At 41.5% G+C, this 27,834-nt stretch overlaps 1 long non-coding RNA gene across 1 annotated transcript in view; it reads right to left on the bottom strand.

Moving 5' to 3' along the window:
* Nucleotides 1–27,618, bottom strand: part of LOC133084328 (uncharacterized) — a 127,689-nt gene extending 100,071 nt beyond the window's left edge. The window contains exon 1 of the long non-coding RNA XR_009699422.1: nt 27,396–27,618. This is a non-coding gene — a long non-coding RNA (uncharacterized LOC133084328). The remainder of the gene's footprint in view (nt 1–27,395) is intronic.
* Between the last annotated feature and the right edge of the window lie 216 nt (nt 27,619–27,834).

The raw sequence follows: 27,834 nt of genomic DNA, 5'->3' as shown, positions 1-27,834 counted from the left end.
TGATACTGATGTTTAATGCCTGATGCTTTTAAGCACTTTTAACGGTTTTCTTGAGTAAGACATTTAGCTCTCACCCTAGTCACATTTAAAAGGGCGCCAGGCTTCATACTAATTGCAGTCCTTCTACAAATGTCTAGGACTCACCTTTTGACCCACGCTGGGCCTGCTGGGCCTACTATTGCTCCTCACCTGAATTATAGCCAACCTTTGAAGTTTAGTTCAAATGTTCCTACCTCTAGGAGCCTTCCCTCATTGCTCAGCTTAAAGTGATCTCTCTGAACCTACACAGTGGAGAGGTTGTAAAGGGTTTGCATTCAGATTCTCCAAACCATCTGCTAGGCTGTCCACAGCCCCTCCCAAGGCTAGCCACAGAGGTCAGACATGAAGACATTTGAGTTCTGGCCTTCCCCCTGCTCTCACATCCCCCTTCCTTTTCCAGTTTATTCCAGTGTGCACACACAGTTTAGATTTGCATTGTGATTATAATTACGAATATGAGCTATAAGTTAAATGCCAATCCTGGCTCTTTTACCACTTATTTTCATGACTGAACCAGTCACTTTCCTTATCTGATCCTTATTTTCCTCAACTACCAAAAGAGAAGTCTGGTCTATGTGTTTTCTGAGGCTCAGTCTATGATTCAGGTTGTAGGTTCCTTTAGGTCGGAGACCTCATGCCCTGATTTGGGGGGGAGGGGTCACGGCAGGGGGAGTTTCTATAGTACTGTGAGCAAATACTAGTGCTTAATATTATTAGATTAATCAAGAAATCAGTGATAACCTTAGGTCCGTTTGTAGTCCTAGGTCTTTAGTAGGTGGGCCCTAAACTAGTAGATTGCCATCATGGGCATATTTTCAGAAATGATCTCTGGAAAACAGAGACAGCACTGGCCAGCTGGCCCTCTTTCTTCAGGGGAGTCCAAGTTTCTTAAGACTTACACATGCTGAGCAGCTTCCCTGAAAAAAATGTCCTCTAGGTAGCATAGATAAATTGAGATGTGGGCTTCCCTGGTGGTGCAATGGTTAAGAATCCACCCACCAATGAAGGGGACACGGGTTCGAGCCCTGGTCCGGGAAGATCCCACATGCCACGAAGCAACTAAGCCGGCGAGCCACAACTACTGAGCCTGTGCTCTAGAGCCCGCAAGCCACAACTACTGAAGCCCGCGTGCCTAGAGCCTGTGCTCTGCAACAAGAGAAGCCACTACAATGAGAAGTCCGTGCACCATGACAAAGAGTAACCCCCGCTCACCACAACTAGAGAAAGCCTGTGCGCAGCAATGAAGACCCAACGCAGCCAAAAATAAATAAATAAATAAATAGACTTGTAAATAAATAAATAGAGATGTGCTACAGGTCACTTATTCCCCTACCCAAATTACACAATTCCCATTTTTCCAGAAATTCAAGTCAAGACCCTGGGCAAAAACCAATTCCATCCAAGGTATTTTATGTTTTGTGGCAGGGGGCTTCCTGGGAGACCACAACCCTAGGACGTGGTCTGAGGGTGGTGGTGAAGAGAGAAATTGGATTCTTTCCTGAGGTTGAATCACCGGTTCCAGAAAACTGCCCCCTACTGAGACTGCAGAGAAGAGAAAAGAGCTGGCTTCAAATGCAGAAGCCCAAACTCACATGGGGATTTCTGAAAATACAAGGAGCAGACAATCATCTAGAGACAACCTAGCAAGAGAAAGCCCCCCAGGGCCACCCCAACCAGTAACTGTGTGACTCCCCCCCGGTTCCAGGGTTTCTAAGGGAGTTTAACAGGCCAGAATCTTCACAGCTAATTCCCCACATGTGCACACAGTGGAGAGGCTGACTCTCTGCTGTCACATCAGTTAAAACCTAGCCAAGCACTGGGAATTCTCTGAATTTTGTTCTATTATTAGAATCCAGTTACCATCTGGTGGTATGCTATAGGGAAGTGCTATTCTTCTGCGTCAGCAAACACAAAATGCAGCAGTTTGGTGAGCAAGCTGGGAGCTCAGAGCTCAGAGCAAAAGGCAGAGAAATCATTTTATTTCTGCCCAAAGAATCTCATGCCCATTGGGAGTCCCCTGGCTTCAGGATACAGTTAGTTGACCTTAGCCTTAAAAAGGCAAAGACCTTATCCTGGTGTAATGTTGACCTTTAAGATGTGAAACCATTTGCCCAGGTCTAAGCCCATGTATTCTGGTCTGTTCTATTTACTATACCTACCTGTTTCCGTCCCTCCTGAATGCAGCCCCACTAGATACCTTTTCTTGTGAGGTAAGAAGCTGCTACTTCTAGAACTGCTATCTTGAGGCAAGACTGAAGAGCCCCTGGCCCTCATGCTCATCCCTCTTCCATTTTCTTGACTGAGGTCCCCTGGTGAGGGAAGCCACAGGCTGCCTCATGGGAAATGGTTTGATGAATGTGGAAACAGTTTGATGCATTTTTGATGGATATAAACAGTCTGATGGATGTTCAGCTCAAAGGTTCTCTCAGAAAACTCCTGAGATCATTTGTTCTACCAAGGATGGAAAAGAAGTTATGCCTAGAATCTCTCTTAGACAATCTGAAACTTCCTTGAATGTTTAAAGAATTAAAAGGAAGTATTGCTAGAGTGATGGAAAAGGAGGATCTAGGAGAGAAAGCAGGGGCAGAGTGTCTTCTAAGTGTAACTAAGGGACAGCACTTATTTATCTCAGGTCTTGTAGATGCCTCTGAATTACAAGATTTTCTTTGTCCCTTTCAACCATTGAAATTCCTAATTTGATTCTTTTTGATTCACTCCATTCTGTCTTTTCCTTCATGCATGTACACCAGATGTTGCAAATAGAAAGGCACTGGAAAAGATCAGGATACAGGCTCCTGAGCCCTTAAATTTTATAATCAGTGGGCTGTCTCCAAGCCCATGTTGTCCCTTTGTGGCTAGGGAATTTCTTTGTCTAGATTAGAACCAGACCTAGGTCTTGAATCAAAGCAGAAAAATGGGCTACCGTGTTCCTTTCCCCTAGGCCCACACCCAAATCTCAGCGCCCTTTGTCCCACCTCCCCAGTGTGTGAATAAAAAGAAGCTAATGCAGGAGGGAAGAAGCACAGAGCACATTCGTCCCAATGTCTGGAGAAGAGACTGTAGGAAGCCACCCATGCAGGTGTCCTAGACCAGGGCAGCAGTCTTAGGCCATCTGATTTCACCTTGGACTTTGTGACTTATCCTCGAAATCTCTTGGGTTTTTTTTTTTCTTTTACTTGTAGTCAAAATAGTCCTATATAATATAGCCAGGAATCACAGGAAACCAAAACATGGTTCAAAAAAATTGTAAATTTCAGGCTGCCTTCTATCTCCTGGGCCAGGCACAACTAGGTAAAGCTTTTCCTTACTCTACACTCCCATTTTTGCCATTGTCCACTTTTCCAAATCACCGGCTTTCTTTTGATACACAGGATCTTCTGGTACATATACTTCTAATGTTAAATCCTGCTCCCAGAAAATATTATCAACACATAATGGTGTGTTTTATAATCAATGAAATAGAGTGTTAAGCATGGACTATGTATTTGAACTATTACATATTATCTCACTTAATCATCACAAAACTCTACAAGGTTGGTAATATTCCTGTTGAAGAGATTTGGGAAGCGGGGACTGTAAACATTAATTGAATTGTTCAGTCATATGTCTGGTAAGCAACAGAACTGAGTTTTGAACCCCGGTCTTTCAATCTCAGATTCCACGTTCTCTCCATGCTGTGTCTCAAAAAACAAATGAGCACTTGCCCCCATGCAGGTCAGCTCAGAATGAACAGTAAGATGGCAGAGAATATTCTGCTGCAAACGCACACAAAGGCAGCACGTGGGGGTGAGCAGCACAGCAGAGAGCTCTGTGCACAAACTCAAGGCAGACAGTAAAAGTGAGAGGAAAACAGCATGTTTATCACCATGTGCAGGGGGGAAAAAAAATGCCCTTATTAGAATTTGTAGCAAGCATAGCAAATCTCTCTTAACCTAAGAGTTGTACACTGGATACCTTGAGGAGGGAATCTTCTGAGTCCTCTGCAACATAAATTTTTAAAGGACAACATATTAATACATAATGATAGAGAAGTAGAACATGGACACTATATCAGGATGCTCCTGATAAAGAGCTACTGCCAGCTCTCTGGCAAGAGGAATTGGTGGTCAAAATTAAGCTCAAAATTGTTGAAATGCTGATTTAAGGACTCTAGTAAATCCAAAAGAATATGCATTTTGATATTTCACTTAAAAAGAAACCTTCTTGGTTATAACTCTATTTTAAGAAGCCCAATACCATAGTGTTACTGTCATGTACACGTGTTCCTGTGGAGTTTACCATTCAGGTGTTTCCTGTGCTGATGCTCAAGTGAGGACTGTTATCCCTGCCTGCCTGCACTCCAGCACATCTCTGAGAGAAGGCGATTAGAAGTTGGGACCAAGAAGGGAAACTCACATAATTGTTGCCCGAAATTGAGTCTATGTTAAAATGATAATGATGACCAGTTCTCCTGTTCTTGACAGGGATAATGTGAGGACAAAAGGAATAATGCATAACCCTTTCCAGTTGTGGATTAGTTTTCTTTGTAACAAAGGAGTTAGTCAAGATAATTCCATTATAGTCAACTTATCGGTAGTATTTATTTTAGAAAAAAATGGTATAAATATTATGTAGGTCACCCAAGTTAAATGAATTGGGCAATAAAGGATTTGTTAAATACCTTTCTCTGCTGGGCGCTGTACAAGTTGCTGTTTTTATTAAAGACTAACTGGGCATTTAGTTGGCTGGGGAATAGCAATTGCTCTGAAACGTGAGCTATTTTGAATAATAGCTATCAGTTTAATATGGGCACAGAGGGAAAGGGTTTCAGAAAAAGACTTGAGCTTATAGGGCCCATGCAATTCCATTAGCCAATTTTTCCCATGAGTCCCTGGAAATGGATATTGCTTTCCCCCATGGAGTCATAGGGCCTGCTTTTGTAATTAACCAGGAAGAAATAAAATGTTTTGATAACCCAACAACTGGCTAATCTGATCTTTCCAGGATGGAGTTAGCTTAAGATCTGGCCTCTCACTTGTGGAAGAGAAGCTCGTTTTCAAGGAAATAGAGCTAAACCAAGTACCAATTTTCCATGGAGAAGAAATGTTTTTTGTTCATCCTTTAATCTGTATTTTTTGTAAACTGATAGTTAGATCTATAGCCTTGATCAGATTCAGATTCACTATTTTGCCAAGATCCCTTCAGCAGCAATTTTATCATTTCTACTAGGAGGCACTAATGCCTGCTTCTCTCCCTATTTGTGATGTTAGTAGCCACTGATTATCAGTGTCCAGATTCATTAACCCACTAGGGCTTGCAGAAGGTGATATTCTGATTCTGGCATTCCTTTTTTATTTATTAGGTGAAGTATTGATACTCCCATAAAGAAAAATCTCCCCTCAGCAACTACTTGGTTACCTTGAGGCATCCTGAGTTCATAGGAGAAAGGCAGGATTCAAAGTCTAGAAGTCATAATGAAAATATTGGTAACTGCAGTTTTGCACACACACTGAACCCTCCCCAAACACACACACACACACACACACACACACGCACGCTTCTGCATGAGCAAAAATACCATAAGCAAGGTTAAAATACAAATGATAAACTGGATAAATAGTTGCAACACATATGGCAAAGGGCTAATCTCTCCAATATGTAAAGAACTCCTAGAGATGGATAAGAAAATAATCAGCCATTAGAAAAATCAGCAAAGCACACTCACAGAGAGTTCACAGGAAGAGGAATATAAATAAAATGCCCCTTTAAGAAATGAAATGATGTTCAAACTCAATCACAATAAAAATCTAAATTAAAAATTCACTGAGATACATCTTTCTTCACATATCAGGTTAGCAAATATAGAGCAATTCTGATAACACGCTCTCTCAGCTGGGCATGGGGAAACAGGCAGCCTTGCACATTGCCAGCGAGAGGGTAAATTTACTCTCTCCTATAGAGAGAAATTTACCAATTTCTATCAAAATTGCAGATGCATAGACCCTTTGTCTCAGCTTTCCATAACTGGGAATTTATCCTACAGATACTTTGCATGTATGCAAAATTATATCAAGTATGAGTTGTTCACTGCAGCACACTTTGTAAAAATAAAAGATTGTCAGCAACCCTAAAAGACCATCAACTCTCCTCGATGGACTAGGTAAATAAATTGTTGCTCTTCCACACAATAGACTATTTTGCAGCTATAAAAATAGAGTTCTCTCTCCACTACTATGGAAAGATCTGCAGAATATTGGGAAAACAGACGTACTAAGACCAGAGTGGGGGTAGCATTGTGCCGCTGATACAGGCAATCCAAGCTTCATTGTCTGTAGAAATTCTAAAGCAATTTTTAAAACAGGCTAAAAATTAGTCTTTTTAAAAAAAATAACCATGTGCCAATAATTCTAAGCAATGTAAGTCAACACTCCTTCTTCCAAAACTCTTTCATTGGTCTAAGTTGCTGATGAAACAATTGCTGTTTCTCTTAAGCCTATATGGGACACTTCCACCACTCTGCCTTTGGCATGCTACTGGTACACAGTGGTGTAACAGTATGTTACCTTTCGGGTAAAAAAGGTGGGAAAATAAGAATATATGTTGGTAACAGCTTGAATCTGAAGAAAGATGTGCCTGATGGCTAAACAAGCAGTTAATAATAGTGATGCCATTGGTGGTACAGATCTGAGCAGATGGGAAACAGAGGTTGGGAGAGAGTCACTTTACTGTACACACATATATGCACACACACACACAAACACATGTATACAATTATATATGATTTTTGAACCATGTGAATTTTCTACCTATTAAAACAATAATGAAAAAAGCAACAAGACAGATATGGGTAACTCAAGGAGAACCCCCTCCCATTAATATATTTTGGGGAATGCTTACCAATTTTCCTAGATGTTTTTTATAAATTTGTAATTTTTCTCATATCTTAAAAAAAGGAGAAATAAAAATACTTGAACTTTAACAACTGCACACAGGATTATCCAAAAGTACTTCTTTTACATGTGCTCAGGCTTGGAAAAAAAATCACATATGCTTTAGCTGAACTTTATCATTAAAGATTCTGATGATTCTGAATAGAGCATCTATTTGCCTCATTTGTCTCAGTTCCAGTCAGACTACATGCTGCATAATGCATCAAAGTTATATTTATTTATAGCCTATTAGTCACACAAGCTCTTTACGGAAATGCTGGAAGAACTTTTTTGAAAATTGGGAAATAGATTTTATGGTCTACTTCTCACCTCCTCTGTATATACCTATAACAGTGGGATATTCCAAGTTAATTTTCAACAATTCTGTCTATAATCAAGATTCTGATTGCCCTAGTTCTAGAAGCAGAGGCCAAATGGTTATATTTTACATAAAAATGTGTAGGGAAAGAGGATTTGAGCAACCCCCAACCAAAGACCAGGAGTCCTCCCAAGGCTCCTGTCTGTGAATCTACCATCTATCTTCTAGAGGAGAAGTGACTGAGGACCATAAAATAGCTGCTTAATAACACTGGAAACTGATGTAAATAAACAGTATCAAGAAAAAGGGTCAAATCAAAGCAAGTTATAGACATAATCACCTAAACCACCTCCCCTACCCTCCTCTCGCAAATACACAGCGGGAAGTAGCCCCGAATATTGTAGAATGAGAGACGATCACAAAACACTGTAGATGGTGGGACTGATAGCAGCCCAACCTCCCTCAGTCCTTGCCTCCCGGATCCCAGCAGGGAGGGAGTCATGCCTGACCCTGTTAGGGTTCAGAAGAAGCAGAGGGAATTCAAGGGACAGAAAGTGGAGTTGCTAAGGTCCTGGAGGGACATGCAGTATTAATCCCATACAGTACTTTTTGTAAATATGTATTTTTCATGTCTAGAAGTTTCATTTGGTTCTTTTTGGTTTTTTATATCTTCCATGTTTCTCCTCATTATGTAAAGGTTTTCCTTAAAATTCTTGAGGATATATAATAGCTGAAGTCCTTGTCTGCTAATTGAATCATCTCTGTTATTTCTGGGTCTGTTTCTATTGACTGATTCTTCTACTGGTTATGTGTCACATTTCCCTATTTCTTTGAATATCTAATAACTTTTAATTAGGTGCTGAACATTGGTAAGTTTATGTTATTGAGTGCTAGATTTGTTTCATTCCTCTAAAGAGTGTTTGCCTTTTTCTGGAAGACAGTTAAGTAAAACTGTCTTTATTCACAGATGACATGATCATATATAGAAAATATTAAGGAAGCTACAAAAAAGCTACTAGAACTACTAAATGAGTTTAGCAAGTTTATAGGATACAAATTCAATATAAAAAATAAATTGCTGGGCTTCCCTGGTGGCGCAGTGGTTGAGAGTCTGCCTGCCAATGCAGGGGACACGGGTTCGAGCCCTGGTCTGGGAAGATCCCACGTGCCGCGGAGCGGCTAGGCCCGTGGGCCACAATTGCTGAGCCTGCGCGTCTGGAGCCTGTGCTCCGCAACAAGAGAGGCCGCGATGGTGAGAGGCCCGCGCACCGCGATGAAGAATGGCCCCCACTTGCCGCAGCTGGAGAGGGCCCTCGCGCAGAAACGAAGACCCAACACAGCCATAAATACATACATAAATAAATAAATAAATAATTTAAAAAATAAAAAAAATAAAAATAAATAAATAAATAAATTGCTCCAGCTAATATTAGATGCAGCTTATTTTGTGTAATGGCTACAACCAAAACTTGTATAGAAATTATATCATTTAGATAGTCTCATGTTATTTGACTGAATATACAGTACACAAAATATACAGTAAATATGACGAGTGGAAATTAAGCTAGGAGGATGCTCTCATTCAACATGAAGTGTTGAAATCAGTTGTATATCAAACTTTTAAGAAAAAGTCCTCTGTCTACAGATGATTTTTTTTTTTTTTAACAAGAAGACAAAAGCTAAACAATTATCCCCCAACAGTCTTACATTGTTGACAAGTATTTGAATTCTTGAGGACAAAAACATTTATTGAAGTTCACTTTCTGCACTAAAAATGCTAAATCAAATCAACTGAGATTTTTTTCTTGGTTTCCCAGAATTTTAATTTATTAATTCATTCAACCAATATTTACTGAATGTGAGCTGTGTGTATATTATTATTAGGAACTAGAAGGAGAGATTAATGAATCAGATATCATTCTGGCCTTCAAGAAGCTTGCAAATGAAAGAGGAGATGAACAAGTATAAAAGCAACTTTAAGGTAAGATTAAGGATGTCATCATTGTTTCTGCCCTGCCCATGTCTCTTTAAATGTAATCTATCCTCACTCCTCCCTCACTTTACCCTCAAATGTGTCAGAGAGAGAGCAAATAGGCAGTTTTGGGTGACTGCTAGGCCTGTTCCTGGATTACCTTCTTGTCACTCTTTGGTCTCTCTGGCCTGGTGTTCTAATTTTAGCTCTGGTTATCTATATTGTGATGAATGGTTTAGGCTCCATTCATTCACTCATTAAAGGTTATTGAGTGCCCATTATCTGCCAAGCCCAGTTCTGGAACTGAGGACTAAGAAAGCATTGCGGTGAACAAGACAAGATGCTGCCTTTCAGACCTCACCCCGTACCCTACTTTACCTTGATTCTGTGTACTCCCTTCAGCTGGGTCACCAGCGCTCCGAGAAACTGACATATACCCTGCTGACCTCAACCCGGAAGGAGGCCTCTACCTAAGGCAATAAAACTGATATAAAGAAAGGGGGTGTGGGCTTCCCTGGTGGCGCAGTGGTTGAGAATCTGCCTGCCAACGCAGGGGACACGGGTTCGAGTCCTGGTCTGGGAAGATCCCACATGCCGCGGAGCAACTAGGCCCGTGAGCCACAAGTACTGAGCCTGCGCGTTTGGAGCCTGTGCTCCGCAACAAGAGAGGCCGCAACAGTGAGAGGCCCGTGCACCGCGATGAAGAGTGGCCCCCACTCGCTGCAAATAGAGAAAGCCCACGCACAGAAACGAAGACCCAACGCAGCCAAAAATAAATAAATAAATAAAGTGTAAAAATTAAAAAAAAAAAAAAAAAAGAAAGGGGGTGGAGAGAAGGATTTACTTCATTAAAGAACGCAATCCCAAAGGTCTAGAGAGAGATGTGCAAGTATGTATGTATGTGTGTGTGTGTGTGTATGTATACACACACACACATCTTCATACACATACATATGATTAAAGACCATATCTGTCTTATTTTTTCCTTTCTTTCCTTTTTCTATTCCCCATTTCCCCTTAGAACCAAAGGGTGAATCTGAAACATGTTTGTAATTGTTCTGCAGGATTGTTTATTCGGCCAAATCTCTGGCTCCTGTGTGTCCATCCCATCCTCCTGGCAGGGGTGGACCTTTGCAGTCATGTATATCCATAACCCCTTCTACTGTGATAACTGATCAAATCAGGGTGACCATATGACTCAAGTAACATCAGGTAGCTTCTGCCTCCCAAGAATCTGGATTTGGTGCACAAATGCTATTACTACTCTCCGTTAGGAACTTTTAGAGCTAGGGCTAGAGGGGCCATCCTTAACCTGAGTTCAAATGGAGCAGAGAAAGGTGGTAGCAAAAAGAGGGATAAAAGGAGCACTTTCCCAGAAGAACACAGAAGTAAGAGGCTGTGACCACAAAGGAACAGAGACGGCAGCTGCTGCCTCACCAACTGGTCCTGCTTTGGATCCTTCCAGAGCCCTGGCTGCACTTCCAACCCATGGGCTCTGTAGCTATCACATTATCTTTCCAACAACCCTCTTTTTGTTTGTTTAGTTGATTGGGTTTTTTCCCATAATCAAACAATCTAAAATACAATATTTCACTGTTCTGGCTATTGTGATTTTTGAGTAATTTCTACTATCTCCCAATGGCTAATCAATCTGAGAACTCAGACTTAAATACAGGGTGAAGGCCAGAGAAAATGCTGCTAAAGAGACTTTAGCTGGTATCTGCTGAGATAAAAACCTGTCCCAGGATGTGATGGTCTGTATGTTTGTGTCCTCCCAACATTCATATGTTGAAACCCTAACTTTCAGTACGATGGTATTAGGAAGTGGGGCCTATGGGAGGTATTAGGCATAGATGAGGTCATGAAGGTGGCATCCCCATGATGGGACTAGTGTGCCTATAAGAAGAGAAGAGACTAGACCTTATTCTTTCCTCATTTGAAAACACAACTGCAAACCAGGAAGAGAGCCCTCATCAAGAACCCAACCAAGGGCTTCCCCTGGTGGCACAGTGGTTGAGAATCTGCCTGCCAATGCAGGGGACACGGGTTCGAGCCCTGGTCTGGGAGGATCCCACATGCCGCGGAGCAACTAGGCCCGTGAGCCACAATTACTGAGCCTGCGCGTCTGGAGCCTGTGCTCCGCAACAAGAGAGGCTGCGATAATGAGAGGCCCGCGCACAGCGATGAAGAGTGGCCCCCACTTGCCGCAACTAGAGAAAGCCCTCGCACAGAAACGAAGACCCAACACAGCCAAAAACAAATAAATAAATAAACCCAAAGTTTAAAAAAAAAAAAAAAAAAAAAAGAACCCAACCAAGCTGGTACCATGACCTTGGATTTCCAGCCTCTAGAACTGTGAGAGACAAATGTTTGTTGTTTAAGCCACCCCGTCTATGGGAATTTGTTACAGCAGCCCAAGCTAAGACACAGAATGTCATGTTCACGTCACTTGAGAGATCATTCCCCAGACACCTGAGCTGTCCCAGGGCTGGGGAGGGGGTTGAGGTTGGTCGTGCAGAGCTGTCTCTGTACAGAGACACAGCCCCTGACAGAGTCCACCAGAAGAACACAGGCCCAGCCCAGAAAGAACTGGAGAGACCGCGGGCCAAGGCAGAAGCACAGATGTGTCACAGTCAGCTAGGATTCATTCTTCACAAGAAGCTGTGGGACTCTGGGAAAAATCCTGAACTCCTTTGAGCCTCATACTTTTCAACTGCACAAATGAGGAGGATCAAAATCAAATTATAATGCCTATTTCTCATGCTTAAAGTCAGTCATCTACTTATGACTTTTCTGCAAGATAACACTAATACAGAGACTCTTATAATTGTAAATGGAAAACTTAGCAGTCTACCTGAAACCAAAATGCCCATTTACTATCCTAAAGCCAAACTAAAACACTTATTTTTGAGTAACATACTCTCATGCTAGAATGGAAAACGCTTAAAACATCCCTCTCCTATCACCAAACAATTAATAAGGTTGCTGACAAATGGTGGTTTTTGTATAACTAGTGATTCAGCCCCGTGGTGCCAGCAAGGCTGTGTTGACACTGCATGTGCTTTCCAAAACACGGAATTCTGGAGCTCTGCCAATTATATTTGGAACTCAAGACTTCTCCTTCATGCCATTTTGTTAAATGTGATGTACTGATTTGGAGGGATGTAATATAAATTTTAAAAATGTAAACATCAATCAAAAATGTTTTAAAAAATATGTGTGTTTTGTGAGGTTTGCGTTTTAATAAACCAAGAGAGAAATTTCTACTGCAAGATTGGTAATGGGGTATGCAGGGTAGGACTGCATATGTGAAAGCACTATTAAATGGAAGAGCTTACCACTACAATCTTTGCCTTGTATCTAAAGAATATCACCTAAGGTGTATAAAAGAAGAAAAAGCAGGCAAAGCAAGCAGAGGCTGAGAATATTAATGGAAGAACAAGAGCGACAGTCTCTGATGTCTGATTAGTGATTTTCAATTTACAAAACACTTCCAGGCACATTATCTCCTGATCACCGTAAAATTCCTGTGAGGCAGAAGGGAAGTTTTTCTAATCTCCTTTATTTATGAGGCAGCTAAGGCTCAGCCAGGCTAAGCCACAGCCCAGAGTCACACAGCTAACATCCAAGGCGAGAACTGAGTCCTCACCCCCAGGCTCTTGACACTAGTTCCCAAGTCACACTTTGGAGTTCAGCCCCAGGCAGAGTCCCTCTCTTCACTGGCCCCATAGCCTCCCAATCAACTTGGCCAGGTGGGAAGCTGTACCTTCATCCATCTCTAGCCAGTGGCCTTTGTCTGGCATGTGATGCCCTGCTGAATGTGGTCCATCAGTCTCAAGTTCATAAAGAGATTTATCATAACTTTTCTGGAACAGCAAAGTTTCCTTATAAGCCCACGGGCCTGGGCCAAGACCAAGCTGTGAGAACCTACAAGCTGTCTTTACCTTCCTCTCCACAATGTTCCCCTGAGATCTTCACATGCCATCGCCTTCCCCAGAACCCCTTCAACCCCTCTATTTCCCTCAACAGACTCATGGGCCTGGATGGGACCATAGGAGTATTACCAGTCAAGAGAGCAGGTTATGCTCTGGGAACAAATAAACCCCAAATCTCAGTGACTTAAAACAACAAAACTGATTTCTCACTCCTTCTACACGTCTAATGCAGGCCAGCAGAGGGGCTCTGCTCCCAGGGGTCACTCAGGGCCCCAGGCTAACAGAGGCATCACCTTGGCATTGCTTCCATGATGACTAAAGTAGTGGGAATCGGATTAGAAATGACACACATCACTTCTGCTCCTGTTTCTTTGGCCAAAACCAATCACACATTGGTGCCTAACTTCAAAGAGGGTGGGAAGTGGTTCTCTGTGTCTGTGGTGGGAGAGGCAGAACATTAGTGACCAGCCTAATGACAACCACAAAGTTCAGTCCCCATCGGATGCTTGAAGCTCCCCAGTAACAGCCTCACAAAGGAGTCCAACCTTTACCTGAACTTCTCCTGTAACAGGAAGCTCCCCATCTCATAAACAGCTGATTTAATTTTAAGGGAGCTATATTTGTTAGCAACAAAAAATTTCTAAAAATAACCAAAACTGGCCTCCCTGTAACTTTTGCTCCTTGGTATTTACTCCTTCCTCGGGGTCTTAGGATAAATCACTAATTTGTTGAATAAATAAAAGATCTTCAAACATTTGATGAGAGCTATTGTTCTCATGTATTTACTCATTTAACCATGTTAGATCCCTGCCCTCTAAGAGATCTTGGGTGTAAGATGGGTAACCAAGACTGCAGTACCTTACGGCATGGGATATGCCATAGATAATCCCTTAATGTTACCGGAGGAAAAAAATCAGGGTTCTCAAAATTGAGGAAGGTGGGTTAAAGGGAGGCTATGGAGAAGGCTTTCTGGAGAAAGAGCGTTGATGTGAACACAGCAAGGGAGGGGTCTGCTCGGAAGATGAGACTATATCAGGCAGAGGAAACAATTTGTATTAGGTAGCCTAGGTGCAAAACTGCATGACGCATTCAGGGAAATTATAAGGAAGACTGTAACGCAGGATGTCTTTGGGGGGTGGGGACTGAGATGGCATCTCAAGGGGGGCCCTAGCACTAAGCTAGAAGTCTGGAATCCTGAAAGTTATTGAAGAATTTCAAGCATAAAACTGACATGGGCTGATTCACATTTTAGCAGCATTATTCTGGCAGCAGGGGGCAGAATGGAACACAAGAGACCTGCCTGAATCTGATCCTGGGTGGTCCTGGACAATGAGACCAGAGCTAATGCTGTGATCCTGTAAAGAAGGGGGCAGGTTTGAGGAGATGAGATGGGATGGGCAGCACTTGGTAGTTAATTCCAAAAGGTGAGGCAGGGTGCACTGGGGGCCTGTGATGCCTCTCATGCTTCTGGCTTGGGCAACCAGATGGGGTAATTCACTGAAGTAGAGGTATTCAAGGAGATCGGTAGGGAAAGTTTTGTTGAGTTCAGTTTTGCACAGGTTGAGTTGAAGTTGTGGGTGTGACTTAGTGATGATGCATTAGACAATGAGGTGCATCTATCAAGAGAGATCCAGCCAGAGGTCACAGATTAGGGAGTAAGCAGTTACTGAAGACATGCATGTGGCTGACATGCAAACTATAACTTTTCTACCTATATAGGAGAATGAAAATATTGATACAATTTTCCAATTTGACCTATCCCTTTCCAGTGGCCAGATGCTCCATATCTACGTTCCATGGTGCTTTTACAATCAAGAAACCTAAAAAACTGAATCACAATCAGTGCCTTGTTGGTAACCACGGAATCAGACCACAGAGAAATGGAGAATTGTGAGAAATATTTCATCCAAACATACAAAGGTCTGATGAGTCATTCCTGCTCCACAATGGAGAACACCTCTAGGATGATTCAAATACTCATTTCTCCTAGATCCAGATTATTTCTCTCCCCTGCCTGTGCTGAACAAACTGTACCTTACCTTCTTCTATCTCACAGGATAACTACATCTAATCTTTTTAAGCCAGGTTTGTTTTTTTTCTGTCTGTTTATATAAATTGATAAGGTTACTGCTTTAGGCCGGCAAAAATTGACATATATTCAAGGCACTGACCTGGGCTAATATTTTTCTAGCTCAGTTGTTCTTGAAAACTACCCATCACACATTCCCAGATTATTCCTTAGAGGTTAGGAGCCAATATAATTCATTACATATTTGGTTTGTCTAATTTCATTCTCAAAGGGAAATTTGAACATCAATATTAGAGGCCACCTTGCTGTCCCCTATGGTGTAATAAAAAATATATTTGATGTTTGTCCCTGGTTCCTGGCACAGAGCTCCTAAACCCTTGAAATTTCCTGAGTAATAGGTAGGGGGGTTGTTTGTCATTCACAATGAGCTCCTTTCCACTATACCTGAGAGTTTATACTAATGAGATGACTCACAGTGGAGGTCCCTAGATAGATTCCAAATGAAGACTAGTCATCAGAAAGACCAAACACAGTGATTAGAGTGTGGGAACTTCCAGCCCCCTCCCACCTCAATCTCTGGGGAGGAGAAGGAGGCTGGAGATTGGGTTATAACAACACTTGAACAAAGAGATTCAGAAAGCTTCAGGATTGGTGAACACACTGATGTGCTGGGAGGGTGGCATGCCCTGAGAGGGCATGGAAGCTTGGAGCCCCTCCTCGCCATAGCTTGCCCTATGTATCTCTTCCATTTGACTGTTCCTGAGTTGTATCCTTTATAATAAACTGGCAAACATTAAGTAAACTATTTTCCTGAGTTCTATGAGTCATTCTAGCAAATTATCAATCTTGAGGGTGGGTCATGGGAACCTCCAAATTTGTATTCATCCAGACAGAAGTGTGGGTAGTTGGCACCCCAATGTGCAACTGATGTCTAAAGTGGGGGTAGTCCTGTGGGACTGAGTCCTTAACCTGTGGGGTCTTTGCTAACTCTGGATAGTGTCAAAATTGTATTGAATTGTTGGACAGCAAGTTGGTGTCAGAGAACTGAAGAATTAATGTATTGATAGAAGTAAAACACATATTTCATGTCATAAGTGGTATCAGAAAAACCACCAGGCACACACCCCTGTGTGACAGAGAAAAGCCACAAAACCTTTACTGAGCTCAAAAAAAATCTTACCATAAGAAGCAAACCTTTATCACCAGCTGTCCATCACTAAGGAATCATCAGCAACTATTGGTTGTATCTTTAGAAGATGCACTCAGTTGGAGCTAAGAGATGTGGTCAAACCCATGTGGATACAATGAAAGAAACTACTTAAGCACATAAGGTCCTTTCCTCACCATAGGGTGATGCAACAGAGGCTATCAGGGACCCTTTGCACTGCTCTGAACCCACCTCTTAGCTGGTTTCTGCTTCTTGGCCCAGTTACATTAGATTCAAATGCTGTGCTTGAATTTTCAGCTTGGCCTTGGATCCAAACTTTGCATAAGGTCGTTGACTTTTGCCTTTCTCTTTGCTGCAAATCCTGCAGCCCCAGGATCAGCCCAGACTCACCTCCATGCCAGCCTAAGCTCCTTGAATCCTCAAAAATCTAGTCATCTCCTTATCTGGTAGAGGGATATAGACAGAGTTTAAGAGATACTGACAAATAGAAAATTTTTGATCATGATGACAAAGGAGAGAAAAGAAGCTCATGTCACATAAGACATTATTAAAGATCTTAGACATGTTCAGTCTTCAGGACAGAGAAAATTAGAGGCAAAATTGGATAGCGCTTTTCAAAAATCTGAAGTACAATTGAGAGGAAGAAGATCAGAAGTGGCATCTATTGTTGGACAATTCAAAGAAGCAGATTTCTATTTAATATCAGATGACCAGAAATCTTGCCCTGTGAGTTAGAGCACCCTCTCCTAACCCCATCACTAGAAGCAGTCAAACGTGAGGAAGATGACTGAGCTGTTAGGGATGCCATAGAAGGGGTTGCCCATTCTATTTCTCTTACATGGACTCAGAACACAAGGGTTACATTTCCAATCGTGTAGCACTTATTCAAAATAGAAGGAGAGAAGAAAATCACATTTTAAAAAGTTTGAATACATAAAATTAGCTTGGAAGTCAAGTATCCAGCTTGAGTAAACAAATTTGAGCACTGTAGGAACATTTAAAATGTGAAGCAATGATGAGTACAAGAATTCTTATAATTAAGTAGGTTAAGTGCCTTAACGAAACTCGATGTGGATCTGTAGAGTAGTAATCAGTGGAATGTGTAGTTATAAAAAAAAAGCAGTGAGACAAGATGACCCATGCTCAGTTTCTCCAGAAGGAGATAATCAGTCTTGCAGAGAAAATGAAATGATGGTGTGCAGACTGTCCTGTGTGTGTTCCCTGCCACAGAGCCTCCTTCAGGATGACAGAGCAAGGTGCATCTTCCTTATACATTCTGGGCAGGAAGCAGTGGGAGATTTATACCCCCTGACCAAAAAGAACCTCCCTTTCCAACATGTTAATGCCTGGAATAATTTTGCCAGGGTCCTCCCTGGAGGAAGAGTAGAGAGAGGAGGAGGAGGAACCAAGCCCAGAAATGCCAAGACAACTCCACTGTTTTAACATGTTCAGACCTGCTCCTTTTGATGACAATGACACTTCAGGAGGTCAGAGGTGGGCTTATCCATGGTGCTATGCCCTAAATGGACAAACACTATCTCTGAACTATTGTGGGCAATTAAAGAACATAATAAAAACAGTGCCACCATGAAAAAACTGTTCCTTCCTTGTTGCGTGTTACATCTCCTACTCCTTAAACACTCTGACATGAAAGGGACGTGCCATCCCAGTGTGGTCACTCTCCATCCTGCAGGGGCCTCTTCCTCTGGTCCAATCCTCCTCTCCTGAGTTATCTAGTGCTCTTGAAACAATGGCTCTAGGGAATAATTTAATTCCAGCGCCCTCTGCTGGCCCTATAGAAGGGCAAGAAATTAAACTAGATCAGCAGTTGCCAAAGTTTTCACAGTCACAAAGCCATTTTATTATTTTATTAACTTCAGGGACCTCACATTTTGAAATTGATCTTTCAAGAAAACTCATTCTGCTAAACAATAATTAATTCCTTTACCAATCTGCATTTATCATAGTCATCGAAAACCGTCAATTAGAACTTGTGATCAACAGGCAATAACCAAGTTTACTATACAAAGATTATTTATTTCTAATCAAACCAAAAATTTTACCTTTTACCTAGCCTGTAAACCTTACTGTCGATGAGAAGGCAATTTCTGTGAGGCTTTTTAACATTACTACAAATAACTTAAGGACCTTTTTTCCTACCTAGAGATCCAGGAGCCCCAGGTTTGGAACCACAGAGTTAGAATACCTCAGTATCTACACAATAAGCATATTTCTGAGAAATTTTTACTTTATTAGTAAGCACTTCTGGATGATGCTGGATGCCACTTGGTTATAATTCTTCAAATTACTTTGGTGTGTTAACTGATCATATAGTGGCTTGAAAGGTTAATACATCATGCAGAATTGCAAATATCAGAGCTGAGTTTTCAAGGTATCTGCTTTTAGCAATGAGTAGCTAAACAGGGGTTGTGGTGGTTGAGATTCATGCATCTCAGACTGGAGAGGGGTACATTCTAGCGATATCTGAAATCCAGTTCTCAGCTGGCTTCTTGCCCCAGTGTGCTAGCAGTTTCAACTCTGCTGCAGCATGGCTCCATGAGTGGAAAGTTGATGTATTCACAGGAGACAAAAGAGGAAGACGGAGAAACATGGTAGGCTCAGCAGAGTGTGTGGGATGGGACCTGGGTGAAGCAAAGTAGGAGACTAGGGAAGTCTAGAAATAGAGTAGACAAGGAGTTCTCTAAGGGCAGGTCTGGGTCTTACCCATTGTTCTAACCCCAGTAACTGACGCAACACCTGGTACACAATAGGCTCTAAAATATTTGTCAAATTTCTGTAGGTATTATGCTCACCAACCCTAGAAATGCTTTTAGCTAGGTGCAAAGCTTTACCACTGATACTAATAACTATGACTACTAAGATAATGCCATGGGTAGCTTGTTCAGTGGTAGAACTGAGCTTGCTGTTTGGTTAAGTTTTGTACAGAAATGGTTCTATTTTTGGAAAAAGATGAATGTATCTCAGAGTGATTTTCAGTGTTTAATTTTTTTCTTTTAAAGTAAAATATATATATATATATAGTAATGTAACATACAAATGGAAAAGTACACAAAGTGAACACAACAATATGCCAGCACTTAGATGCAGAAGCAGATCATCTTGGAACACCAGAAGCCCTAGTGGTGTCTCCTTCCTGCCACTATCTGAGCCCCCATCCCTACTATTCTGACTTCTAACACCATAGATTAGTTTTGCCATTTTTGAAGTACACCCACACTCTATACTCTTGTGTCTGGCTTCTTTTGCTCAACATTATTTTTGTGATGGTAATTCATGTCGTTAGCTGCAGTTTGTTCATTCTCATCTTCATATTTTATTTATAAATATACCACATTTTTTAATCAATTACCTATGATGGTAAGCTAGTTGATTCCAGCTTTTTACCATTCTGAACAGTGCTGGTATGAGCGTTCATGTACATTTCTTTTGTGTGCATGTATACCCATTTTTGTTGGGTACAAGCCAAGTGGTAGAACTGCCAGGTCAAAGGATGTGCACATGATCAGCTTTTGCAGATACGTCCAGTTTCACAAAGTGATTGTGCCAATTTTGTGAGTCAGCTTTTGTGCAAAGCTAGATGCCAGAGATGTTGAGAGGGCATAAAGGACAGTGGGGAAGTTATCCCTAGGCCTATGACTTGGAACCTAACGGGATTTTATGGAAAGGAAGAAGATAATATAATCCTCAAAGGGACAGGTCCCATCGATTAGCAACTCATCACTGGAATGATTTGGAAGCCTGCTTCCTAAGGAGAAAGGAAGACAATAATAATACAAAAGGTAGAGGAAAAGAAGAAAAAGAAAAAAGAGCAGAATAATTGGTAACCCCAAATGCCAAGGAACTGCTAAAAATTTTACCTTCGTAAAAATGGCACAGTGGTGTCCCAGAGCCCTGACTCCAGTAGAGCAGATTAGAACCAGAATGCAGCAAAAGGCACACTGTATCTATGTTTGTGTTTATCACAAAACTTCCTGAACTTGTTTGGGGATTTGTGAGTCCTTAACGTTATTAATCAGGACAGCTCCTCTTTATGAATTGTGGGATAAGGCCTTTTACCACTGCTGATATTCACAGGCAAAGAATAAAAGCTTATCACTGAGTTACTCCATGAGATTTCTGTAAAGTTTAATTTGCAAATAAGTAAGCCAAATTGGAAATGCCAGATGCTATCAGACAGCAGGATCAGATTTTCCATTTCAATGTGATTGTCCCTCTTTCAGCTGGATTCAGGGCTTTCCTCTGAAAGTCTCAGGAAACTCATTTGCAAGAGTGACTCAGAATGAACCCACTCTGTAAGACTTGGTTATCAAAAGGCACTTAAACATTGCAAAGAGGAATGCAATGTTCTGTTTACAAGAGGAATTTGATTGCTAATTATGAACCCCTAAAAAAATATGCATTTCATACTTATCTCTTTGCAATTCAGCAATGAATCCTACAGTAGTTCTGGTCTCCTCTCAGCTGAGGTCCTCTGACACTTTGCTACGACAGAGAGCTCCTACGTGAGCACTGACCCCTAGGTATCTGCCGTTTCTCAAATTGTTTTTCAGCTCCAGGACAATTTGCTCTCTGCAGCAGCTGTCGTCAAAGAACAGATCGGGAATGCCTTTCCTTGCAGAGAGCAGCCAGGTTTACATTTGCATTCATTTCTTTGGGGCCATTTCTGTGAATTACACCTGGCACAGCCCTGGCCGCTTGCTTCTGATCTGACATGTGGACAAGGAGTTCAGTTCATTTGCTGCCTCTCCAGCAACCATGTCCAAGGCCATTATCCTGTAGGAGGTCTAAGGAAGCTGCCACTATCAGCAGCCGACAGGCACACTTGAAAATTCATGAGTAATGTGTAAAAAGGCAGGAGTCCCTCCCCTTGGTGCTTTCACTGCCCTTACATGGAGATGCTGGCTGAGCCCATACAGAGAGGGGGAAATTGAAACAGACCAAGAATTCAGTGGTGGCTCCAAGGCACCATAAGGATCTAGAAGCTTCTGATTTGCCTCCGAATATTAACCAAGGGTAAAAAGAACTGGCATGCCCAAAACTTAGCAGGTCTAGCTGATATGCAAATCAATTTGATTGCATCCTCCTAGTTATGAACATTCACCGTATGAGCTCCCACATGCACAAATGGACGTTTGCAAGGCACCTACCACCCAGCTGCCCGGAGGCTACCTGAGGTGCCCTCCAAATCAAGAAGTGATGGAGATCAGCTCGGTGCTTTGTGACCACCTAGAGGGGTGGGATAGGGAAGGTGGGAGGGAGACACAAGAGGGAGGAGATAAGGGGATATATGTATATGTATAGCTGATTCACTTTGTTATACAGCAGAAACTAACACATCATTGTAAAGCAATTATACTCCAATAAAGATATTTAAAAAAAAAAGTAATACAGTTCTAGATGAACACCTAGAGGCAATTTAATAAATTATGTATCTACCTCATTCAACCAAATGTTCACCAGGGACTTCCTTGGTGGCGCAGTGGCTAAGACTCTGCGCTCCCAATGCAGGGGGCCCAGGTTCAATCCCTGGTCAGGGAACTAGATCCCACATGCATGCCGCAACTAAGGAGCCCGCCTGCCGCAACTAAAGGAGCCCACCTGCCACAACCAAGACCTGGCACAACCAAATAAATAAATAAATAAATATTTTTTTAAATAAATAAATAAATAGCCTCCACGGGACTGCCCATGCTACCACCCTCGCATTTCTTTAGACTTTCCTGCTTTCAGACTCAGTTAATTCTACCTAAGCACTTCTATTTTTCACATCAACACACACACACACACACACACAAACACACTTTAACCCAACCCCTTCTTCTGCTCTCTTTCAACTCTGGCCTGGTTACCTTAGGGAAACATTTTTTCCCCTCTTAAAAGGCTCTTTGTCTTCAAAAAACAAAAGCAATTACTTAAAGTTCCCTAGAAACTTTAGGTAAAAGAAAACTACCCTGAAGGTATCAGTGTTGTCAAATTCTAGAACACTTGAAAGTACATAGAAATCCTGTTTGGAATCTTATCAAAATTATTCTTCTATCCCTTTATCCTCTAAAACATCCAAAATAAACAACAGCTATTTTATATTTATTATTTCTTTTGGGGGGGGGCTGAATTACTAGTGCTACAGTAAAAACACTACTTTTACTACAAACGTATAGTATTTCATTGTAAATGTGCGGTCAAATTATGGATTAAGGGACTTCCCTGGTGGCGCAGTGGTTAAGAAGCCACCTGCCAATGCAGGCGACACGGGTTCAAGCCCTGGTCCGGGAAGATCCCACATGCCACAGAGCAACTAAGCCCGTGCGCCACAACTACTGAGCCTGCGCTCTAGAGCCCACAAGCCACAACTACTGAGCCCACGCGCCACAACTACTGAAGCCTGCACACTCTAGGGCCTGTGCTCTACGACAAGAGAAGCCACAGCAATGAGGAGCCAGCACTGCAAGGAAGAGTAGCCCCCACTCGCCGCAACTAGAGAGCGCACGCATGCAGCAACGAAGACCCAACGCAGCCAAAAATAAATAAATAAAATAAATAAATTTTTTAAAAATTATGGATTAAATGTGAACTAGACAGGGGCCCTAATCTTTGTAAGTAAGAAAACCTTCAAGCTTTTTAAGTTCTAAACAACTGACAATAAATGAAGTTTTGTAGCACAATCAGCATAACATGTTAACAAGCCAAGGACAAACTGTAGTAAACTTCCGATCGGATTTTCTCTCTAGGTGTCAATCTTGATGGGTCTTGCCATCACTTTTGGACTTCTTACTTAATTTAATCCATCCTGAAGGTGGGCCTCAGTGCTGGGCCTATTTACACAGAATCCTGGTGGGCAATTATGCAAGATTATTTACATTTCTAGGTTCTACATGTTAATAACCATAATGCCTGATTTTTTTTTTGGCCTCCCCGTGCAGCTTGTGGGATCTTAGTTCCCCAACCAGGGATTGCACCTGGGCCACGGTAGTGAAAGCACCGAGTCCTAACCACTGGACCACGAGGGAATCCCCTATAATGCCCGATTCTGAACAAATCTTACTTTAGCAAAAAAGTTAGGGGACCAAGCCCCTGAGAAAAGATTCAGTGAGACACAAAATCCTGCACTTAACTGCCATGATATTTTATCTTCCTCCCTGAGGCTGTGTCCTCAACTGAACTTCAATACTAGGAAGTAGCACAGTTTTGTTGAAATAATAAAAATATAGAGTTTATTGACATGTAACTAATTTAATCTTAGATACCCAGAGACTATAAAAAGAAAACAAATTGCGTAGTTAATCACAAAATACTGTCATAGGAGGGGAAATTTACATGTTTGGAATCATAAAACATGGAAATCAGGTTGAAGAAGTTTGCAGCTGCTTGTTTCTGTCCAATTTTGGAAATGTCTTACATTTTAGATCTCTCCCAAGTTTGGCTGACCCTTGATTATCTGTGATCATGAATGGACAGTAGTATATTCCATATATATTTCATAGAGAATCCAAAAGGTGACATGAGCCACTACTTCTGAATGCACATCTGGGTCTAGCAGACAACATAATGAACTAACTTGAGTTTCTGTCACTTCTTGCTCTTGACTAATTTCTAATGGAGAGCCTCCAGCCTATAATGTGAATAATATTCTTCTTGACTCTGTTTCAACAAATGAATTCATGGCAGTGGACTGTTTAGGAATGCTCTGACAGAACACAGTAAGTGATTTCTGTTTGCTTCCCGTTCCTTATCCACACACCCAAGCACCTTCCCAGAGCAGGATGCTTAACAGGGTTCAAAACATCTTAATTAGCCTAATTCAAGGATGGCAAATATGCCACAACTCCCCCAGAGGTTAGAATTGAGGGGACCTAATAAATATTATCCCTCTTCACTGCCCAAGTTCAGAAACAACTGAGAGATAAACACAAACACAGGAGTCAGACAGACAGAAATGATATTAATGATACAGTCCTTGGGCACCTGGCTTGGGCATGAAAGGCAAATGGACTTCTTACTGTTGCCTAAATTATACTTCCCAGGGTTCAAGCCTCTCTGATTGGGGGCAGTGCCTGCTCTTCAGTCTTCCCACATAGTGGGGAGAATAGGCCAAAACAGCATATTCTCCATATGAAGGCAGTTTCCAAAGAAAGAGAACCAGAAGGGTCTAAAGAAAGAAGTGCCAGAAGCACCTCATATGTCCACTTTGTTCTCTCAAATGTATTAATCTGATAGGTCATCCCCACCTTCCCCTCACTCACTAGGAACAGGCAAGAAGGTAGCAAGAGACCAGCAGAATTACTTCACTGCTGTGGTTCACAAACTTGAGCATGTATCAGAATCACCTGGAGGGCTTGTTATAAACACAGATTACTGGGCCCACTTAAGAGTTTCTGATTCAGTGAGGCTGTGTGAGGCCTGAGAATCTGCATTTATAACAAGTTCCCAGGTAATGAATCACCGCTCTAATGCAATGGTTCTCAACCTTGAACAAGCAATGGAATCAAAAGAAAGGAATGTTTCCTCCTATCATTCCTCAGCTTTTTTTTTCCTTCTTAACCCATTGGGTTTAACCTCTAATTCTATGGTCTAGCAGAGATGTGGCACTCCATTCAGGGGAAGGAATCAGCAGTCTACTGGAATAGTATAGCTCTCAGTTCATGAGGCTTTTCTCTCAATACTGACCACTATTCTTTCATGGCACTGTTAATGCACAGTGATGATTTATGTCCCTAGAAATCTACGTAGTGGGTGATAACATAAATTTTAAAACCCCAAGCCATACTAGATGCAAGCACTCCATATTCTATTTCCCATCCAAAATTAAGTCCAGCCACGTTATCCAAAAGAGCTCATTAGATATTAAGATATTCCAATAAAATGACAATAATAAAAATTTTCCAAATTTGAGTATAAACCTTCTCTTATCATGGATTTCCCAGGTTGAAATTATAAGTCCAAAATTAAATTCCTTGAATATTAAAGTCTAAAATCAAATTATCTTTCCTTTGTGTTAAAAGCCAAAAGAAACTAAAGTCCCAAATTCTATCCTCCTATTTTTTATTCTTCTGAGTCTATCTAGAGGATATCCCTATGCAGGACTGTGGTTCTTTTAGCAGTTGCAGTTGAGTTCTCTTCCACTGGAATAGGTGTAGTTCTCTAAGGATCTTAAAAGTTCAACTGTACCTGTATGTGCCTCACTTTTGAGGAGACCAAAGAGAATACTAAAGATTATCAAAGAACCTGTCTCACATCCACTTGTTTTAGAAAACACTTCAACCCTTAGCACTTAGCGGATATCCCAGCCAAAATTATATTCCCAGACCCTCTATTTATTATTGCCAAAGACCATAGCAGAGATTCAGTGATATCTGAGAGAGGGCAAGTAGAAATGGGACAGAATTCTTGATTGCAGTTTTGCCATGATGCTGGTCATTCTGTCTTTGTTGGAAGAACATGACCTTTATGGCACCATTTCACCATGTTAAGGGGAGTGGATGGGAAGGCCTTTTATGCGTATTTTCTCAGCAATTAGAGGGTGGAATTTGAGACCTCGTTCCCTTCTAACAAAGTTTTAAAACTGCAATGGTGGCAGTTCCAGCCACTAGGTCTTATTTTATTTACAATCTAACATACTGAAAACATCTTAATTTCCATTTGCCTTGGAGCCCTGTGTTTCTAGCATCCCACTGCTGAAATGAATGAGGGTTCCGCCCAGTTACTTAGTATCCACTAACTCTTGTGAAGACATATTTTCAGCCCTAGGTCACAGATTTTAAGTACACGGATGAAACAATTTTTGTTGTTGCTGTTGCTTGGCTGCAAATCTACAATCCAAGACTTTAAAAAGCAAAGAAGCTACACTTCTTGTGGGGTCAAAGAAGACTTCACCAAAAAATTAATGTTTTGAACTGAATGAAAATGAAACCACAACATATCAAAATTTTTGAGATGTACCTAAAGCAGTGTTTAGAGGGAAATGTAGAGCATTAAATGTTTTTAATCTAAAAGAAGAAATATCTCAAATAAAAAATCTAAACTTACACCTTAAGAAACTAGAAAAAGAGTAAGTTAATCTAAAGCAAAAAGAAGGAAGAAAATAATAGAGAGAACATTGGAAATCAGTAAACTAGGAAACGGACATACAGTTGAGAAAAGCAATGAAATCAAGAGCTGATTGTAATAGGCTGTGTAATGGTCCTCTGACGATGTCCACGTCCTAATCTCTGGAACCTGGGGCTACATTACTTTAGCTGGTAAAAGGAATTTTGCAGGTGTGATTACTTAAAGCTCTTGAACCAGAGAGATTATCCTGATCATCTGGATGGGCCCAGTGGAATCACAAGCATCCTTATTAGGGAGGACAGGAGGCTCAGAGTTAGAGATGTGATACTAGAAGCAAGAAGTTGAAAGATGCAAGAAGGGATCATGGGCCAAGGAATGCAGGTGGCCTTTTCTAGAATCTAAAAGAGGCAAGAAAATGGGTGTTCCCCTCAGAACCTGCAGAAGGAACTGGCCCTGCCAGCATTGTGACCTCCGCTCAGCCGGGCTGATTTGTAACTTCTGACTCCCACAACTCTACGGTAATAAAGTTGTGTTGTTTTAAACTACTACGTTAGTGGTAATTTATTACAGCGGCAGTAGGAAAATAATACAATAATCCTTTGAAAGGTCTATAAAATAAATAAACCTCTAGTCAGACTTACCAGGAAAACAAGAGAGAAAATACAAATGACCAATATCAAGAACCAAAAAGGGTATCACTCCAGATATTAAAAGGATAATAAAGGAAAATAATAAACAACCTATGTCAAATTCTACAGCTTAAATGAACAGGCGATTTCTTTAAGACTCAAATTACCAGAGTTTAGTCACGAAGAAAGAGATAACCTAAAATGATAACTAAACAACCTATACCTATGAAAGAAACTGCATTCTTATTTCAAAAGCTTATGTCACCAACAAAGCTCATTAACAATTCCTGGGAAACAAAAATAGAATCTGAGTAGTAAAATAAAGTCTAACCTTTTATTTTTCCCTTGTGCTTCATCTCGTTTCACTTGCTCACAGGTTGCAGCAGGCAGAGGCCTCAGACCAGAGCTCCTCATGCAAAACGGCTGCGCCGGACAACTCAGCTCGGCGGCGTCTTGTGGACAGAAGTACTGCGCCCGGCTCGTCAATTCAAGATGGCGGCAGTGGGCCGTGTGCAGAGACGCTGCACGCGGCACCTCAGTCTGGAGCCGTGAGCAGCACACCTCACCAGCACGGACTTGAGAGAACTCCGCCCCCCCGCCCTCCCCGCTGACGAGATCCCTATAAAGAAGCCCCTCCCACAGCCTGTGGGGAGAGCGAGGACTTTAGAATGCGAATCTCCCTTTGTTAGGTTCATAGCCATTTAGAACAGGTGTGTCCTCTTGGTGAAATGACCGCATTATCATATCACATATATATCATATATAATGTC

This window comes from Eubalaena glacialis, chromosome 2, assembly GCF_028564815.1.
Source record: "Eubalaena glacialis isolate mEubGla1 chromosome 2, mEubGla1.1.hap2.+ XY, whole genome shotgun sequence".
Lineage (NCBI taxonomy): Eukaryota > Metazoa > Chordata > Mammalia > Artiodactyla > Balaenidae > Eubalaena > Eubalaena glacialis.
This window is presented reverse-complemented; position numbering and strand designations above follow the sequence as displayed.